This window comes from Oncorhynchus gorbuscha, linkage group LG21, assembly GCF_021184085.1.
Source record: "Oncorhynchus gorbuscha isolate QuinsamMale2020 ecotype Even-year linkage group LG21, OgorEven_v1.0, whole genome shotgun sequence".
NCBI lineage: Eukaryota > Metazoa > Chordata > Actinopteri > Salmoniformes > Salmonidae > Oncorhynchus > Oncorhynchus gorbuscha.
In genome coordinates, this window is record NC_060193.1 from 34,190,475 (window position 1) to 34,212,333 (window position 21,859).

Below are 21,859 nucleotides of genomic sequence, written 5' to 3' on the forward strand. Positions count from 1 at the left end.
CAAAACAACAACACAGAGTTACACGTGGGATAAACAAATGTACAGTCACTAACATAATAGAAAAATCTGTATACAGTGTGTGCAAATGAAGTAAGGAGGTAAGGCAATAAATAGTATTTACAACTTAGCAATTAACACTGGAGTGATAGATGTGCAGATGAGGATGTGCAAGTAGAAAAACTGGTGTGCAAAAGAGCAGACAAACAAAAACAAATATGGGGATGAGGTATGTAGTTGGATGGGCTATTTACAGATGGGCTCTGTACAGCTGCAGCGATCGGTAAGCTGCTCTGACAGCTGATGCTTGAAGTTGGTGAGGCAGATATAAGTCTCCAACTTCAGTGATTTTTGCTATTCGTTCCAGTCATTGGCAGCAGAGAATTGGAAGAAAAGGCAGCCAAAGTAGGTGTTGGCTTTGGGGATGACCAGTGCAATGTACCTGCTGGAGTGCTGCTACGGGTGGTTGTTGCTATGGTGACCAGTGAGCTGAGATAAGGCAGAGATTTACCTAGCAAAGTCATCAAGGCAAAGGATGGCTACTTTGAAGAATCTCAAACATTAAATATATTTTGATTTGTTTATCAGTTTTTTGGTTACTACATGATTCCATGTGTTATTTCATAGTTTTGATGTCTTCACTATTATTCCACAAAAACAGTAAAAATAAAGAAAAACCTGGAATGAGTAGGTGTGTCCAAACTTTTGACTGGTACTGTTTGTGTGACTATTTTGCCAAGGATTGGGTTGCGTAACGGTAGTCTGTTGTGTCAATTTTTGTTGTACTCTCAGGAGCAAGAGAATAATACTCTAGGCACTCGACTGTAAATATTCCCTAAACCTAATTCCTAAACTACAGTACGTTTTACACTCTTTGGTCTACACTGAGTATACAAAACATTAGGAACACCTTCTTAATATTGACTTGTAACTCCCCCAGTAGAACAGCCTCAATTAATCTGGGCATGGACTCTAAAAAGGTGTTGAAAGCCTTCCACAGGGATGCTGGCCTTTGTGTCAAATTGTCTATATGTTCTTTGGGTTGTGGACCATTTTTGAAACACACAGAAATTGCTAAGTGTGAAAAACCCAGCAGCCTTTGTAGTTCTTGACACAAACCGGTGCACCAGACACCTACTACTATACACAGTTCAAAGGCACTTAAATCCTTTGTCTTGCCCATTCACCCTCTGAATGGCACACATACACTATCCATGTGTCTCAAGGCTTAAAATGCATTTGCTTACCTGTCTCATCCCCGTCATCTACACTGATTGAAGTGGATTTAACAAGTGGCATCAATAAGGGATCATACATTAGCTTTCACCTGGATACACCTGGGCAGTCGGCAGGTAGCCTACTGGTTAGAGTGTTGGGCCAGTAACTAAAAGGTTACTGGATTGAATCCCTGAGCTGACAAGGTAAAAATCTGTTGTTCTTCCACTGAGCAATGTTCCCCAGGCGCTGTGGATGTCGATTAAAGCAGGCCACCTCTGATTCAGAGGGTTTGGGTTAAATGTGGAAGACACATTTCAGTTAAAGGCATTCAGTTGTACAACTGACTAGGTATCACCCTTTCAGTATGTTATGGAAAGAGCAGATGTTCTTAATGCTTTGTACACTCAGTGTATGGTTCTACATTTCAATATTCCACCAATATAGTTCTACAGTGCTTATAGAATTTATATTTCTATATTCTATTCTATACATGCTCTATTTAGTGGACGTACACTCCTAGAAAAAAAGGTTTCTTTGGCTGAACCCTCTATAGAAAATGTTTTTCAAAGGGTTCTCGTATGGGGACAGCCAGCCTTTTAGGTTCCAGATAGGTTATTGCCATGGCTTTGTTTGTCTTCAGAGAGCTTGCTGTGCTTCATTGTATGAACACACATTGATAGGTCATCTCCAGCTATCTATTTTTGTATTGTATCCATGTTGATGTTATTTTTTTACCAGTTTTTCCTATGTTATTTATATCCTGACATCCTGACTGGTTGGCCCAGTCCTTTCAGAGACATTGCCCAAAGTTTGTAGAAAATAATTAGACACATGAAGAAAAAGACCATAGTGAGAGGTAACCACATGGGTTGTTTGTTGTTCCTGTCTGTTGTCTGACCAGTGACGTTAGATCAGCTTACAACTTCCCATTGTGAAGCATACTGAGTTGACCAAGGGCGGACATGATGACATAAGACCCTATGAAAAGAAGGAATTATATAACTGATATTGTCATGTTCTTACCTTAGTTCCTTTGTTTTTGTCTTTGTTTTAGTATGGTTAGGGTGTGAGTTGGGGTGGGCAGTCTATGTTGGTTTTTCAATGTTGGTTTTTGAGTTAGGCCTGGTATGGTTCTCAGAGGCAACTGTCAATTGTTGTCCCTGATTGAGAATCATACTTAGGTAGCCTGGATTACACTTTGGGTTGGTGGGTGTTTGTTTCCGGCGGCAGGGTAGCCTAGTGGTTAGAGTGTTGGACGAGTATCCGGAAGGTTGCAAGTTCAAACCCCCGAGCTGACAAGGTACAAATCTGTCGTTCTGCTGCTGAACATGCAGTTAACCCACTGTTCCTAGGCCATCATTGAAAATAAGAATTTGTTCAAAACTGACTTGCCTGGTAAAATTGTGAAGGGTCTTCGTTTCAATGAAGGAACATTATTTTTTTTTTAAGTCATTGTTTGTTTGCCGAAATCATTTATATTCCAATGTATACAGTATATACATAATATATTTAGATGTAATTTTCTAGGCCAAAAGGAGACGCCAAAAGTACAACACCCGGCTAAGGCGGTAAACATGCTAACTTTAGCTGACCACATGATAGCGTTAGTGTGTTTCTCCCAATGTCCCCTTGCAGTAGAATAGAGCTTTTAAGCAGATCTTGTAATGTTCTTTAGCTGCTTTATCTCGCCAATCCCTTTTTGATTTCCTTCCTCAAATTGTGTCTCTGTTTGTCTTGGTATAATCACACACCATCCCTCTCACCATTAGACGTTGTTTTGGGGGGTAAGTTTAAAATGGAGCATCCACCCTCCAACCTATCTTTGTTTCTGTGGCATTACAGGGTCATGTGCTTTTTGTCAGGTCTTTAACCAGTTGGATTTAGGGGCCGCTATTTTTATTTTTGGATGAAAAACGTTCCCGTTTTAAACAAGATATTTTGTCACGAAAAGATGCTCGCTATGCATATAATTGACAGCTTTGGAAAGAAGACACTCTGACGTTTCCAAAACTGCAAAGATATTGTCTATGAGTGCCACAGAACTGATGTTACAGGCGAAACCCAGATAAAAATCCAACCAGGAAGTGATGCATTTTTTGAAACCGCCTCATGCCAATGACTCCTTATATGGCTGTGAATGAGCTACGAATGAGCTTACGTTTTCCACGTTTTCCCCAAGTTGTCTACAGCATTGTGACGTCTTTTTAGGCATTTCTCTTGAAGAATGGCTGTAAGGGACCATATATGGCATGTGGTCACGTTTTCTCCCGCAGAAAACCTTGCGTAAAATACTGAGGTAGCCATTTTTCCAATCGCTTCTTATGAGAAACCAACTGCCTCAACAGATATATTATCAAATGTATTTGTTAAAAACACCTTGAGGATGGATCCTAAACAACGTTTGCCGTGTTTCTGTCGATATTATGTATCTAATTTTGAAAAAAGTTTGCCGTTATAGTTGTAGCATTTTTCGGTCGATTTCTCAGCCAAGCATGGTGAAGAAACGGGAGCTTTTTCGCCTACAAAAATAATATTTTGGGAAAAAGGAACATTTGCTATCTAACTGGGAGTCTCCTGAGTGAAAGCATCCGAAGTTCTTCAAAGGTAAATGATTTAATTTGGTTGCTTTTCTTATTTTTGTGAAAATGATGCCTGCTGCCAGCAGAGCCTAGCGTAGCATTATGCCATGATAAACTTACACAAATGCTTGTCTAGCGTTGGCTGTAACACATATTTTGAAAATCTGAGCTGACAGTGTTGTTAACAAAAGGCTAAGCTTGTGTTTGAATATATTTATTTAATTTCATTTGCGATTTTCATGAATAGGAAAAGTTTCTAGGGGTATTTATGTCCGTTGCGTTATGCTAATGCATTTGAGGCTATGATTACGCTCCCGGATACGGGTTTGATCGTCGCAAAAGGTTAAGGTGTAAAGTGACTGCTTCTGCCAGTGGCCTTCCTCTTAGGTCTTGATTCAATGAGTATCGCTGAAGATCTACGCTATAGCACGATTGTAATTTAAAGGCAACTGCATTCCTGGTAAACGTTGCATATGTCGGCTCAATTGGAAATTACCATTTTATTTCAATCGCGCTACAATGCAGACATTCAGTGCTACGGATTGAATCGAGCCCTTAATATCGCCTTCATATTGTCACGAACCGGCTCAAAGCCCGTAACAAAAGGGATACAACGAGGAGATAAGGAGTAACAAAATATATATTTATTAAATAAAGTTAACTAAGTACAATATACAATGGTGTGTGTATAATCAGTAGTGTAAGTGAGTGTTTTGCATGCATGAATGTGATAATGCAGGGTATTGAAAGGTGCTAAAGCAAACAACCAAAAGGCCACCAAGATACACAACACAATCTGTAAAGGTGTCTGTATGGAGAGAGTATTTTCAATGAATGTGGAAGATCTCTATTTATCCTGGGACACACCCGGGCCCATGTATTTCCCATGTAGCTGACGACCCTCCCAACTCCGCCCACCGGCATCCTAACAAGGAAACAAGAGCAAAGATAGAGAATACGGCAGACAGAGTGGGAGGGTCGTCACACTATCAACTCCTTTTTCAAGGTGCTCAAAGTGACTGCTCAGACAGACAGGTTATCATCTCATCTGGTGATTGAAGTGTAAAGTTGCTTGTTTTATTAGAAGGAAAACTGAAATGTAACTTAACTACTAAATCCTCCCAGAGAGAGATCACATGGTTTGGAGACTGTTATTAAACATCTCACACAACAGAACCAAAGAGTTAATCTTACTACTGAATGACAAAGAATCTGGGCTTCATAATTGACTGCAATGTCACACAGTGGGATAAACTAGCTACTACCCCTTCAACCATCTTGGGATCTTACTTTAGGTGTGTGTATGTGTGTGTGTGTATGAACAGTAGACAAAGGGGTACAGTTTCAACTCTGATACCTGGGGTTGAAGGTCAGATAGAAATCTATTTGCTGAAGAGTGAATGGAGCTTTGTCTGTCCAAGCTGTACAGCAGATTGTCTACTTCCCATTATAAACAGAACAGTATCCTTAGGATGAAGCACACATTGTGAAGAAAGATACATTTCAGTTGATAAATAAAGGGTTCTTCTTTCAAATGTGTGTACATTGTACGGTCTCTGTAAAATTCACATAAATAAAATGGCCATGAAAATAACTGTTGGCACTGGTGGTATATGGCTGATTTCCATGTATGGTGTTTTAATTAGGTCTTAGTTCCTTATGTACATTGGGTTAGAGGTTTGTACATTTAAAATGCTTGTTTTTCTCAAGGCTATTGGGTTTGGAGTGATGTCATCAATAATTATGGTGTAACTTATGGTGTAACTTATGGTGTAACTTAAACTTAAATACCCTGGTAGTCCACACCAGTAAGGTAGGTTTGATTCATGGGACAACCTATACGTAAAAATGTATGCATGCATGACTGTTTTGGATAATAAGAGTCTGCAAACGGCATATGTGCCTTCGGGAAGTATTTAGACCCCTTGACTTTTTCCACATTTTGTTACATTACAGCCTATTTATAAAATTGATTAAATAAAAATAAATCCTCAAAAATCTACACACAATATCCCATAATGACAAAGTGAAAAGGAATTTTTAGAAATGTTTGCACATGTATTAAAAATACAAAACAGATCAACCTTATTTACATAAGTAGTCAGACCCTTTGCTATGAGATTCGAAATTAAGCTCAGGGGCATTCTGTTTCCATGGATCATCCTTGAGATGTTTCTACAACTTCATTGGAGTCCACCTGTGGTAAATTAAAATGATTGGACATGATTTGGAAAGGCACACACCTGTCTATATAAGGTCCCACAGTTGACCGTGCATTTCAGAGCAAAAACTAAGCCATGAGGTCAAAGGAATTGTCCGTAGAGCTACGAGACAGCATTGTGCACAGATCAGGGGAAGGGTACCAAAATATGTCTGCAGCAATTGAAGGTCCCCAAGAACACAGTGGCCTCCATCATGATTAAATGGAAGAAGTTTAGAAACACCAAGGCTCTTCTTCGAGCTGGCCTCCGGACCAAACTGAGCAATCGGGGGAGAAGGGCGGTGACCAAGAACCCAATGGTCACTCTGACAGAGCTCCAGAGTTCCTCTAAGGAGATGAGAACCCTCCAGAAGGACAACCATCTCTGCAGCACTCCACCAATCATGTATTTAAGGTAGGTGGCCAGATGGAAGCCACTCTCAGTAAATGGCATATGAGAGCCCGCTTGGAGTTTGCCAAAAGGCACCTAAAGACCCTCAGACCATGAGAAACACGATTCTCTGATTTGATGAAACCAAGGATGAATTCTTTGGCCTGAATGCAAAGTGTCACATCTGGAGGAATACTGGCACCACCGCTACGATGAAGCATGGTGGTGGCAGCATCATGTTGTGGGATGTTTTTCAGTGGCAGGGACTGGGAGACTAGTCAGGATTGAGGCAAAGATGAATGGAGCAAAGTACGGAGAGATCCTTGATGAAAACCGGCTCCATAGCGCTCCCGTCCTCAGACTGGGGCGATGGTTGACCTTCCAACAGGACAACGACCCGAAGCACACAGCGAAGACAACGCAGGAGTGGCTTCGGAACAAATCTCTAAATGTCCTTGAGTGGCCCAGCCAGAGCCCGGACTTGACCTGACCTAACATATCTAGAGAGCCTTGAAAATAGCCGTGCAGCAACGCTCCCCGTCCAACCTGAAAGAGCTTGAGAGGATCTGCAGAGAAGAATGAGAGAAACTCCTCACAACATTTTGAAAAAGTCAAGGCATCTGAATACTTTCAGAAGGCATTGTATATGATTAATAACATATTATTTAGAGGAGAGCTGATCTGAAATCAGTTTTTAACAACAGAAAGTAACCACTGTAACCATTGAAGCTCTGCCTAAGGATGAGTTACACTTCCCTAGTTATGTGACTTATATGACATCCCTGGTTAACTTCCCTCTGGGATATTGTGTGAACAGCACACGAGGAACCAGGAAAAGCATTTATTTTGTATTTACAGATGAATGTTTCACACCAGATTTAAATACACACCACTTAGAGGAGGCTATCAGTTAAGGAAGTGAACTATTAATACTGCCTGAGAAATAAACCCAGTATAAATTAGTTATTTTAACTTATGAGTCATTAACTTTCAGTCCTATGAACCATGTATGCACTGAGGCTTTATGATTTGAGATGATGATGCTATCTTTATTGCACTCCACACTGCCCTTTCTCACGTGGATGAAGGGAACATCAATGCTGTTCATTGAGTACAGCTCAGCATTCAACACCATAGCGCCCTTCTAGCTCATCACTAAGCTAAGGACCCGGAGACTGAACACCTCCCTCTGCAACTGGATTCTAGACTTCCTGACCGGATGCTTCCAGGTGGTGAGCGTAGGCAACAACACATCCGCCACGCTGACCCTCAACACAGGGGCTCCTCGGTTGAGTGCGACAAGATGGCCACGCACAAGGTACTTAATGGTAACCCAGAAATGATTTCATATTAAGATAAAAACTCATCAGGAACCACATGTACTGTAGTAACACAGCACGCAGCACTGAGCAGCACTGGAGAGAGAAAGACATTATTCCTAAAATTATATTTTTTATATAACTAGGCAAGGCAGTTAGGAACAAATTCTTATTTTCAATGACAGCCTGTGGGTTAACTGCCTGTTCAGGGGCAGAATGACAGATTTGTACCTTGTCAGCTTGGGATTTGAACTTGCAACCTTTCGGTTACTAGTCCACGCTCTAACCACTAGGCTACCCTGCCGCCCCATTGTTCATTTAAAAGGTCCAATGCAGCCATTTCTATGTCAATATTAAATCATTCCTGGGGAAAAATTAAGTAAATTAATGGTATTCTTTTCAATTAAAATGGTCAAAGACAAACAAAAAATTGCTTCTCAGCAAAGAGCAATTTCTCCAGGAAGAATTTTGCTTGGACTGTCTTGGAGAGGTATGAGTGGGGAGGGGAAAACTGAAAACGTATTGGCAGAGAGGTTTGGAACTCTAAGATCAAACATATTTTACACTGAAAGGACATTATCATAATTTTTCACATTTTCACAGTATTATTCCAACCTCAGTGTGGAAATATAAAACACAGGAAATCACGTTTGACTGCACTGGGCCTGTACTGCACGTTTGACTGCACTGACTGCACTCTATCTCATTTCTACTTCCATTGCAATTATGTACCATAACATATCATGTGAACTTAGTTCATTGAACAGAAAGAAAAAGAGAGAGAAGAAAGAATAGGAAGATGGATTGATATTAACCAAGCATGGCTGTGACCAGTTTGTCCAAGGTAAGAGCAAGGGAAAATGACACTACAGTCAATATTTGCTCAAGGTCCTCTCATTGTCATGCAGGTGAAAGAGGACCCAAAAGCGACTTGGCGAAAACAGAGTCTTTAATCCAGTAAAGTAAATACAATCAAAAAACACAACTTTCACTCGAAATGACGAGGACAAACTGGAGACTCGATCTTGAACAGCAGGTGAACAGCAGGTTGCCTCGGGAAGGCACTTGAACCAAACAGACTCAGACACCTGCTCACCACGCAGCATCTGAGGAAAACACGACACGACAGGGCGATACACAAACACAGCACGGTGAATTCTAGACAAGGAACCGACAGGGCAGAAACGAATAACAAGGAGAGAAATAGGGACTCTAATCAAGGAAAAGGATCGGGAACAGGTGTGGGAAGACTAAATGATTGATTAGGGGAATAGGAACAGCTGGGAGCAGGAACGGAACGATAGAGAGAAGATCAAACATATTTTACACTGAAAGGACATTATCATAATTTTTCACATTTTCACAGTATTATTCCAACCTCAGGAGAGTGAGAGAGGGAGGGGGAGAGAGAGGGATAGAAAGAGGGAAAGAACCTAATAAGACCAGCAGAGGGAAACGAATAGAAGGAGAAGAACAGGGACAAGGCATGATAATCAATGACAAAACATGACACTCATTGCTATCCCATGTCCTGTACTCTGTCACCACTCAGGGCTTGTTTTCAACCTGACGCTCTCTACCCTTAAGCCCTACTACCGTTTACCCCGTGCGTGCGTGCGGTACGGTAGGTTAGTATTAGCTAACATGTCTAATATATACAGCCATGGGTGCGGTGACATACAGTAACCTGGTGTTGTAAGCATAGTTACTATAATGAACGCTCCAATTATGTTGTTGCGAGGTATTTTTCCACTAGATGCAAACGTCCCAGTCATTGTCAACACCTTGAACTACAATCAAAATATATTCATAAACAAGTACACAACATTATCTCCTGTCATTAACACAGTAAATATAAGTTGGTGTCGACAGTGCCCGATTTTAGCATGTAAACCTTCGTGGGGCAAACTCCCCAAAAATTGTTTAGATACATGCCAAGCAAAGCCACAACACAAAACTAAATAATACATGAATTGCACTATAACGGTAACAAATGGTGCCCATAAATGGTGCCCACAAACTGTTACAGCCTACATAATGCTATCCCAACAGAAGAGCTTTCTTCTCAGCACCATGCTTGCTTAAGGGGATACACCCCTTTTTTGGGGGGCAAAAATGACATACCCAAATCTAACTGCCTGTAGCTCAGGCCCTGAAGCAAAGATATGCATATTCCTGGTACCATTTGAAAGGAAACACTTTGAACTTTGTTGGAAATATGAAAGGAATGTAGGAGAATATAACAGAATAGATCTGGTAAAAGATAATACAAAGAAAAAGACAACCGTTATTTTGTATTTGTTTTGTACCATTGTCTTTAAAATGCAAGAGAAATGCCATAATGTATTATTCCAGCACATGTGAAATGTATGATTTTGTCCACTAGAGGGCAGTAGTATGTGTGCAAAGTTTTAGACTGATCCAAGGAACCATTGCATTTCTGTTCGAAATGTTGTACCAAGACTGCCCAAATGTGCCTAATATGTTTATTAATAACTTTTCATGTTCAAAATTATGCACTCTCCTCAAACAATAGCATGGTATTATGTCATTATAATAGCTACTGTAAATTGGACAGTCAGTTAGATTAACATGAATTTAAGCTTTCTGCCAATATCAGATATGTCTATATTCTGAGAAATGTTCTTGTTACTTACATACTCATGCTAATCGCATTAGCCTACGTTAGCTTAACCATCCCGTGGAAGGGACACCGATCACAAATGTGATTTCTACTGACAATTGAGATGTACAAACTATGGCATAAGGGAACGATGAGTGGATAACAGGCAGTCTGTAATTTAGATTAAGACAATGATCGAGATAGGATGGACATAGTCAATATAACTATTTGTTCAGCACTTTTGAAGTGTACAGTTGCAAAATTCAGAACATGGGCTGTTCTTACAGTATTATCCCTGTACAACAAGTCAGAACCGATAAATAAAGGGGGCATATAATCAGACAATGAAAGCTCTTACAACATTTGATGATTACATTTCTCTAAAACAGACTAAAGGCTACATGGTCACCACCAAGTCAGAACAGTAGGCTAAGTTATGAGGGAGAAAGATACCAAATTATTAGGGTGAGGCACATGGGCTACTAACAGCTTACTACACAACATACACTTGGTATTACTTTCTTAGCTACAGTATACATATCTCCCTGGAATATTACATAATTTACATAGCAGCATACAATACATTTTTGGACTCACCTTGTTGTGCTGTGGTCCTTTTTGTGGGCAAGTCTGACATTCTCTGCATTTATGGTGCTTTTAAGACAACTGGGAACTATGGGGAAAAAACAAGGTTGAATCATGACGTCAGTGATTCTCAGGTTGGAGCTCTAGAAAGAGGCCAGAGTTCTCGATTTGGAATTCCGAGTTGGATGACTGTTGAAAACATATTTTTCCAGTTGGAGCTTGTTTTTTCCAGAGTTCCCAGTTGTGTCTTAAATTCACTGAAGTCTGAGATTTCCTAGTTCCGAGTTTCCAGTTCTTTTGAACGCAGCAGAAGTCATGCTGGACTGACATCATGGCCAATGTTTTCAAACTTTTCTGGCCCATGGTGTTGCATGTGGATTTTCATAATTTTAAGCTTGAGAAAGAGGCTCTCAAACTCTGACTGAATTGCAGGCTAGTGATTGCTTTACAAAGCTTGCAGTTTGCATCTGATTCCTTCCAAACCAACTCATTGTTGAATTTGCGATTTCCAACTTGTTGTGTAATGTTTATGTCCAATGGCCGATGAGCAACGATATGTTTAATCTATAATTTCTCTTCATATGACAAGGATAGAAAAGGATTTGCCAGTAGATTGTCGACTTGATTCATGATGACTACTTTTCTAGCTTGCTAGCTAAGATCCTAAATGTATCCTAAAAGACAGAACACTGAGCCAATCACAGTGCAACTAGAGAACATTACCAACCCCATACACTCCGTATTTTCTGCTGGCTGCCCCACCACCACAGAGTTGGCTGAAACATCTGCATTTTGGAGTTGCCATACTCAAGAAAGCAAAAAAGAGACCGTGTTTGTATGCGGCTTTATTAACTCAATGATCATTTGTATTACATTGTAAACTGATATGTGACATGTATTAATGCCAGAATAACATGCAAACAGGCAACAACAAAAACAAAAAATGACGTGTCGCCACTGGGTGTCAGCCATATTTGGTATGGTCATATTATACTTTGAATGATTTAACTAAATCTGATTCTCATTTCTTTCTCAAAAGGCTAAGTAAAATGACAGGTGCAACATACACACATATCTCAATGGAAACAGTGTAGGCTGTATGTGTGTGTGCGTGTGTAGGTGGTGAATTTGATTACGTCTGGTAAGGTCAAGAGCAGTTGATAATTCCAGGTATTACATGTTGGAACAAAACATCTCCTCCCTTCCCCTCTCATCACTCTGACAGTAATATGAAATTAAGACAAGAGCGTTGGCAGCGAGGGTGGATAGAATATATATAAAAAAATCACTACTTTATGAGAAAAGTGAGGAGGGGGGGCTGGCAGGATATGGTGAGGGAAATCAGAGGTTATTGAATACTGAAAATAGAGAGGGAGAGAGGGTATGGAGGGAGAAAGGTAAGGAAAGAGAGAGAGAAAATACATGTTATTGAAGAGAATAATTGAAAGACACAAAGTTGTTGGTATAATCAATTTAATGTATTGTTTTAACATATCTTAAAAAAAAACATAATATAGTACTTTATTTATAAACATTTATTTGCTCATTAAATTCTACAGTATATTTTATTGGTGTGAACAAATTGTGAGAAAAAAGCTAACTTTCCACATTTTAGTTAATTAAAAGGCAGATAATTCTGACAATATTTTTTGTTTTTTTTATACTTTACAGTCTCCAAAGCAAACAGTGACAAAATGGACTGAAAGTAAGAGCTAAGGCAAAAAGCCCTTTTCATGCAATAAAAATTAAACATTAAATTATATTAAAAGGTCATACAAATACATTCTTATAAACACTGATATTAAAGCTATTACAGTAAATGAGAGGCGTTCCTGTTTTGACAAAAAGGTCAGACATACTTTTCAATAGTCTTCCACTCCCAGTCGCCTTTCCTTCATCTGCAAGGAGGGGAGACATTAATAGAGAGTGATTTTAGACTGTTGAGACATTTTTAAATGTCTGAGGCTAGATTTGGATTTACATTTCTTCTGGAGCTGCATTATGTGTTGTTCAGATTTGGTCAATGTAGGCCTACTCGTTGAAGATTGTAAATCTATAATTTAGTTTTGGCAGAGTAAAATGGAATCTTTTAAAAAAGTAACACCAAACAAGAAAATAGTTTTGGCTTTGGTATGGGTAAGCATTTGAAACAGTGTCTGTTTCAACATACTTTTAATGAGTTTATTATTCATGACAATTCCGAGACAAACGATGAATTGTTACTGTATAAATTACATTTTAAAGCCTAATACATTACTTTCCTCACTGAGAATGTTTTTGAATAATTTTGGTTCAGCCAGAAACAAATCGAGCACTCACACACACACACTTTAAAGGCCACTGTTTTTTCAGAGGTAATGTTATGTATCAAAGTCTTGGACTAAAACCATTATTCAACATTAATAAATAAAAAAAATGGTGATATGCCAGTCAATAGCCCTAAAAAACTGTTGTAAATACAAAATGTCTCTCTCACACTCCCACACACACACAAAAGTGTACATTCTGTCATACAGTTAGATAGCGGAATGAACTTCGTATATGTACCATTATGGCATCTGTGACATGGGCAGTCCCATCTCCATTTCAAAGTAGTCAAATTTATTATTTTGTGTTTGAAAAAAACGTAAAGCTAATACTGGTTATTTTACCACGCCCTGCGGTGCTGGAGACCTAAACGTAATCTTGTGGCATTCATTGATTGTGGCCACTACATGGTGGATATATCACTGAAAGCAATTTCCCACCATAGGCAACCGAATTTTAAAAAAAACAATGCTCTGATCATTGGCTGATCACTCCCAACCAATAAGAATCCTCACCCAGTTGACCACTTTAAAATGGTGGAAGACCTCAGTGGCAATTCCCGCACTAAAATGGGTTACATCCATCTACAGTCCTGTATAGTGCATGGATCCAGAAATAAATACATGTTAAATTATAAGACTTTTACAAAAGTGGAAAAGGGATTTGTTCACAGTATCTTTGCACAGTGATGAATAAAAATAATAGAAACCATATGCATTATTTTAAAAGAGAGGAGTCAATGGCGAATTAAAATAGGTTGTTTCATCAGGGTGAAATCAGACACGGTTCCATATGTCTTCACAACCAAAAGGTCACACTGTAAACACAGAGTCAAGGGGAAAGCAACAGGCATAGTTCAGAGGAACTGAGAGAGACAAATGTTCAGAACGTGTTTGAATGTGTCGGGGGTGGGGGGGTTATATTGTTTAAGGAACAGGTTTAGCACCATAATTTTAAAAATAACACTGACACTTGACTTTTTTCCCCCTTACTAGCTCTGGCTGTTCTGATAGCTACTGTACTTTGAGGGAAAATGTACTTACTATGACTGAGATATGTGGTTGTCCCACCTAACTATCTTAAGATTAATGCACTAACTGTAAGTTGTTCTGAATAAGAGCATCTGCTAAATGACTTAAATGTAAAATGTTAAATGAGAGAAGCACTGAGTCAAGTGCAGTAGCTCAGAAGTGGACATGAAGGCTTGATAGAGATTGTACCTTTAGCATCTGATGTGTATTTGGTTATTGGCTCCTGGCTCTCTCTCAAACACACCGCAACGTAGTCTCAACTTCTTAGTCACATAATTAGTTAAATAAAGTCCACAAAGTGTCACATGATCTCAGTATATACACACTTGCTCTGAAAGGCCTCGGGGTCTGCAACACCACTAAGCAAGGGGCACCACCAAGCAAGCGGCACCATGAACATCAAGGAGCTCTCCAAACAGGTCAGGGACAAAGTTGTAGAGAAGTACAAATCAGGGTTGTGTTATAAAAAAATATCTGAAACTTTGAACATCCCACGGAGCACCATTAAATCCATTATTTAAAAAACTGGAAATAATATGGCACCACAACAACCCTGCCAAGAGAGGGCCGTCCACCAAAACTCTAGGACCAGGCAAGGAGGGCATTAATCAGAGGCAACAAAGACACCAAAGATAACCATAAATGAGCTTCAAAGCTCCATAGCGGAGAGTGGAGTATCTGTCCATAGGACCACCTCTTAAGGATGCGCCCCTTTTATAAAAATGTTGCCTAAAGTTACATACCCAAATCTAACTGCGAGTAGCTCAGGCCCTGAAGCAAGGATATGCATGTTCTTGGTACCATTTGAAAGGAAACACTTTGAAAAAAACTTTATTTTTGTGTCATCTTTGAAAGACAAGAGAAAGGCCATAATGTATTATTCCAGCCCAGGTGCAATTTTACATTTTGGCCACTAGATGGCATCAGTGTATGTGCAAAGTTTTAGAGTGAGCCAATAAACCATTGCATTTCTGTTCAAAATTTTGTATCAACTGCCCAATGTGCCTAATATGTTTATTAATAACTTTTCATGTTCAAACTTGTGCACTCTCCTCAAACAATAGCATGGTATTCTTTCACTGTAATAGCTACTGTAAATTGGACAATGCAATTAGATTAACAAGAATTTAAGCTTTCTGACAATATCAGATATGTCTATGTCCTGGGAACTTTTCTTGTTACTTACAACCTCATGCTAATCGCATTAGCCTATGTTAGCTCAACCGTCGGAAGGGACACCGATCCCGAAGAAGTTTTTCAAGGTCCAATCCAGCTGTTTTTATCTAAATATCAAATCATTTCTGGGTAACAATGAAGTACCTTACTGTGATTGTTTACAATTAAAATGGTTAAAAAAAAACATTTAAATAGCTTCTTCGCAAAGAGTAATTTCTCAAGCAATCATTTTTCTAAAATTGTCTGGGAGTGGTCTGAGTGGGGAGTGAAAACTAGCTTATGGCAGAAAAGTTTGGAACTCTTTCTTATTGGTCTTTGGACTACTACATTTAGTGCCTGGTGCTGTCTCCAGGCAGGTCAAAACTCCATCCCACCAAAACAGACTGACATTTCAGGCAGTCTTTTCAAACAGCTCTTACACTAAAAGGGCTTATCATTTTTAAAATGTCACAGTATTATTCCAACCTCATACCTGTGTAAATGTATATAAAAACAGGTAAATAACATTTTTGACTGCACTGGGCCTTTAACATCAACATCAACTGTTTTTACATGTCATTCAACCATACCCTAACATTGTTACTACAGCCAGAGTAGATCAATAGTGACATTAGTGTGATGCTATTTAAAATGTATTCCTGCCTGGCCCAGGGGCTATGTTATTATTCTCACTGAGGGTCCCATGATATAACTTCACACTCCCTGGCACTGGATAGATTAAATTAAATCACGTAATGAATATTCCCTCCCAGGTCAGCGCGACCCCCGACGTATGCTTCCATTCATCTGGATGAGCAAATTAAAAACAGAGGCCCCATCTGCATTCAAATGAGCTACTCTACAGGAAGGAGAAGTGGAGGATGGGATGATACACACTCATTCACTTGAACTGGGCAGTCTATCTCAGTGAGAGAAAAAAATCACGCACATCCACACACATATCTATATACTGACACAATCACCACCACCACCTTTCCTGTCTCTCAGACACTCTCGCTCTCCTACCTCCCCACAGCCAGCACTGTGACCTCTCCTTGGCTCCCCCTGTCTGCTATCCTCTTGTGGGACACGCCCCTCATCAAGGGCCACTTCTTATGGTTGCAGAGGTTGCGTATGTTCTTGTGACCTTCCATGCCTCCAATGGTGTGCAGGTGGTTACAGGTGTGTTTGGCTACCCCGGCGGGGACCCGGGGGAGATAGGGGGTGGGGGTGGTTGGAGTCAGTGGTAGGCTGTGGAGGGAAAGAAGGTTGAAAAGGGTAAGATGAAAAAAAGGAAGGCACTCCAGCACACTGGTGATACACGCTCGGCAGACAATCTCACAATGACTAAAGGTTTATTGTAAACCAGAAGACAAGAATCTGACCTTAGTAGAAGACACTCTAGTATTCATGATCATGAACCTTGGTCCTGGAGAGCTCCATGAAATGCAGGCTTTTGTTCCATCCCATCACCAACACACCAGATTCCACTAATCCAAATTATGGGATTCAGTGCTGGACTGGAACAAAAACCCTGCACACGCTATGGCTCTCTCCAGGACCGGAGATAACCACTGCTCTACTAATTGGACAGAGTATCTCTGCTGTACTATTTCAAGCCGGCTGCACTCTCTTGATTCAATTATTAAAGTCTTTATTAATCATGTTTGACCTGGGAAGACCTAAAAATGGAGGAGTGTGCAAGAGTGTACTATATGTGGTGATACTGTGCTGTTGAGTTTGAGAGGAGATGCAAGACACATTTCCCAAAAGGGACAGAATAAATAAAATATTATTACAGTGTGTGTGTGTGTGTGTGTGTGTGTGTGTGTGTGTGTGTGTGTGTGTGTGTGTGTGTGTGTGTGTGTGTGTGTGTGTGTGTGTGTGTGTGTGTGTGTGCGTGTGTGCGTGTGTGCGTGTGTGCGTGTGTGCGTATGTGCGTGTGTGCGTGTGTGCGTGTGTGCGTGTGTGCGTGTGTGTGTGTGTGTGTGTGTGTGTGTGTGTGTGTGTGTGTGTGTGTGTGTGTGTGTGTGTGTGTGTGTGTGTGTACAATGTGAAGGAGTGTCCTGCCTTAAAGTAACTGTCCAGTGTTTCCAGATGTCTATGAATTATGACCCATAAATAAAGCTGCAATATGTCACTTTTTCGGGGACCCGACCAAATTCACCGAAATGTGTGTTATAGATCTGTCATTCGCATTGAAAGCAAGTTTAAGAAGCGGTAGATATTTTGTGCGCTATTTTTATGACTCCTGTTCTAAAGTGTAGTTTTTGCCTCTTGTACTTTGGTTTTGTTCACCAGCTTCAAACAGATAAAAATACAATATTTTTGGTTGTAGAAAATATATCCCATAACAGTTTAGATGGTATAATGCGTCTCAAGACTACACAATACTTGCTTGTTTTGTTACATAAACTAAAATTAAGCGAACTATTTGAATTTTAGCAACAAGGAAATTGCACAGCGATTTCTGCATAGTGCATCTTTAATTACAGTTTGAGTAAAATAGTTTTCCTTCCAATTGTTTTATATTATGTTAAAAAGCAGCTTTTCTGTGGTGGAATGGTGTGGGTGTATCCCAACAACAGAATTATGTGGGCATATACTAGTCATTAAAAATATTAACGCCAGTAGACTGCTGATTGGCCAGCTCTTCCTCCTTAGGATGACATGAGGAAATAGCAAGCTTATTTTAAACTGTCTGACATCCAATTTAAAGTTTGATTTTATTATGAATGTTTTTAAAAAGTATGATATGGCCACAAACACAAAGATAGGATGAGTAAACAAAATGTTTTGGGTATGAGTTAATAGAAACTTTACTTTTTGAAGAGAGAGGAGCGGGGTAATGTCTTCAAGTTTCAAGTTCTATTAGTTGTAGGTACCGGATATGCATGGTATACAGTACATCGGCAAACGAAATGCTTACCTGCAGATTCCTTCGACAATGCAACAATAAAAAATAATAAAATATAAGAATACGAACATAAATTAAATGGCAGTAGAATAGAATAATACATTTCAGCATAAGCATAATACAGGAAGGCACAATTTAGAGTCCAATATTTACAGGTGTATTGGGGAAGGGGGCCTAAAATGAACACTCTCCACCTGCCAAATGCCATAGATTTTGGCATTGCGTGTAAGATGTCCATTTCACCAATGGCTGGGGGCTGTCCGCACATAAAGAGCTCAGTGAAAGATTAATTTTTGGAAGCACTGCGCACAGGCACTTTAGTGTAAAAAAAAATGTACAACACGAAAAGCTTTCAAAAATACATTCTGGTACAAAAAAGGCAAAAAACAAATTTAGCTTAATCAAAATAACTGCTCTTCTCCATTTGTTCTTTTCAAACATTGTTGTAAAATTGAAATCACGGTGTGAAGGGAAAACATCCCTGCTTAAATGTGCATATATAACAAATTTACTTGAAACAAAAGTATATTGACGTGAGACTTTGTCCTTGTGTTTCTTGGCTATTTACATTGTTTGATTCACAAGCAAGGATGTTTTCTATGTTTTAGTTTCAACTACTATGGAAGAGAAGACAACGCTTCAACTAGTCAGACTCAATCTCACAGGCAGAAACGTAACTCGATTTGCACTACCAAGGTAACCTCCCACCCTTAAAATGGCAGTTGAAACATTTGTCTCATCTGTGATATTTTGGTTAAAAGACTCTTGTCACAGAAAAAAGAATTAAACAATAACCCACAAAGCCTGCTCAGACATTTGTGTTTTTTTGTTGATAAAAAAGTGTAGCGAGTGTAGCATTTCGCTACACTCGCATTAACATCTGCTAACCATGTAAAATTTGATTTGATTTGTCCAGCTGTGTTACGGAAATTGCATTGTCAGTGGATCTGTTGCAGAGGTAGGTAAATGGAAATGGATCCAGTGTGCTGGCCTTGATGTGGGCCATGACCAGCCTCTGTCAGCACTTCATGATGACCAAGGTGAGTGTGACGGGGTGATAGTCATTTGGGCACTGGTACGATGGTGGTGTTATTAATAAGGGTCGGACACTTTTTTTTCAATTTTTGCCTAAAATGACATACCCAAATCTAACTGCCTGTAGCTCAGGACATGAAGCAAGGATATGCATGTTCTTGATATCATTTGAAACGAAACACTTTGACATTTGTGGAAATGTGAAATTAATGTAGGAGAATATAACATTAGATCTGGTAAAAGATAATACAAAGAAAAAAAACATGTTTTTAAAATATTTCTTTGCATCTTTGAAATTCAAGAGAAAGGCTATAATGTATTATTCCAGTTTAGGCACAATTTAGATCTTGACCACTAGATGGCAGCAGTGTAAGTGCAACGTTTTAGACTGAGCCAATGAAACATTGCATTTCTGTTCAAAATGTTGTTTCAAGTCTGCCTAAATGTGCCTTATTGGTTAATTTATATATTTTCAAGTTCATAGCTGTGCAATCTCCTCAAACAATAGCATGGTATTATTTTACTGTAATAGCTACTGTAAATTGGACAGTGCAGTTAGATTAACAAGAATGTAAGGTTTCTGCCCATATCAATGAGCTAATGCTAATCACATTAGCTCACGTTAGCTCAACCATCCCGCGGGGGGACACCGATCCCATAGAGGTTAAAACAGGTAGGGACTACGGCCTGGGACAGGCTGAAGATATCAGTAAAGATGCCCGCCAGCTGGTCATGTGCCTGGCCCCAGACTATTATGGCTATTTGACGGGGAAGAGGACTGGCCACCCCACATAGCCCGGTTCCTCTCTAGGTTTCTTCCTAGGTTTTGGCCTTTCTATGACATCTGGGACGGCAGCTTTGTGATCATTCACTTTATTGATAGTTTTCCTCGCGTCAGCCTCAGAGAAACAAAGCACCTGGTCGTCCGGAGAAGCGAGTCTTCCTGGACGGCTCGGTATTGTGTGCCCTGAAGCGAGCATAGCATGTGTTAAGCTGGTCTGGGATGGAGGCTTCTGTGTGCACAGCACAACTGGATTTGCCTTTTTAGTCTGTAGTCCTTGCCACATGTGAGGCAAGTCGGAGTTGATGAACATCAATTGAAGTTTGAGTCTATTGTCTTTTTGTGTCCCTAATGGTCATGTGCTGTGGATGTTTGTATATGCGGGAATCAGAGCACCATGCTTTTTTTGGTGTCCATTACCCTGCAAGATTCCCCTAGTTCCATAAATTACACCCCTGTCTCCCCTCCTGAGCTGGCCTCTCCCACCCCTGAGTGTTCTACTGGCAGCCTGCCCACCATGACAGAGAGGGGGAGAAAGAAGGAGCACACAAGGGGGAAGAGAGGGAGGGAGGGAGGGAGGGAGGGAGGGAGGGAGGGAGGGAGGGAGGGAGGGAGGGAGGGAGGGAGGGAGGGAGGGAGGGAGGGAGGGAGGGAGGGGGAGGAAGACCCAATGCCGTGCCCATACCTAATTCTGCCTCACCGTTGCCACGCCAAGATTTATTCATCCCCACCGTCACTTAAAAGTAACTTCACTCAAACTTTTTCTTCCTACTCTCTCTTTCCCCATTCATCCCTCCTTATACACGATTCAAGGTCGTGAGTGCCTGTGCTCTTTGGATCTTCAGATGAATGAACCAGGGGAGAGTAAAGACGTCTCCTATTTGACGTGCGTGTGTGTGTGTGTGCATGCATGTGTGTGTATATTCTTTGATGGATGAGGCCCTGTCTAACTGTAAAGTAGGACCCCATTCACCATTAACAGCAACAGAGATCATTTTTTTAAACTGTCAGAGGGGAGCATCATGTCACTATTATGAAGCAGGTTGCTTTCCATTTAATCATCAACCTAGCCTAAGCTGGTTACTAAGAGAATGGTGGTATAATGTACTCATACTTTCCTTTTCAGTTTCTATGAAACGACTGTTCACTTTGGTGTGTATTGAGTCCGCAATCAGAATGACAATATAATGTTTTGATCATATTGTGAGATGTGAAGGTCCTGGGTGTTCTGGCTTCAATCCAAATTTATCTAACAAGATAAAGAATGGCTGAGAGACCTATTGCATTAAATTCCGCATTCACATCACTGAACCAAAAGACACCTCTTGAGATTAGGGGTCATTGTAAAGAGAGACAACATTGCCATCTTGTGGCTAGGAAAGTAATCACACCCAACTGTATCTTTATATATATTCATTTTTTATTTCACCTTTATTTAACCAGGTAGGCGAGTTGAGAACAAGTTCTCATTTACAACTGCGACCTGGCCAAGATAAGCAAAGCAGTGCGACAAAAACAGCAACACTCATAAACAAACGTACAGTCAATAACACAATAGAAAAATCTATGTACAGTGTGTGCACATGTAGAAGAGTAGGGATGTAGGCAATAAATAGGCCATAGTTCATTACAATTACATAATTACAATTTAGCATTAACACTGGAATGATAGATGTGCAGATGATGATGTGCAAGTAGAGATACTGGGATGCAAAAGAGCA

The 21,859-nt window shown here is 40.1% G+C and overlaps 1 protein-coding gene across 4 annotated transcripts in view; it reads left to right on the top strand.

Moving 5' to 3' along the window:
* LOC124008721 overlaps window positions 1–21,859 on the top strand; it is a 69,995-nt gene that overhangs the window by 25,972 nt on the left and 22,164 nt on the right. For all 4 annotated transcript variants that reach the window (XR_006834142.1, XR_006834144.1, XR_006834145.1 and 1 more), the window contains exons 3-4: window positions 18,931–19,018; window positions 19,239–19,362. The gene's annotated coding sequence lies outside the window, so the exon portion shown is untranslated. The remainder of the gene's footprint in view (window positions 1–18,930; window positions 19,019–19,238; window positions 19,363–21,859) is intronic.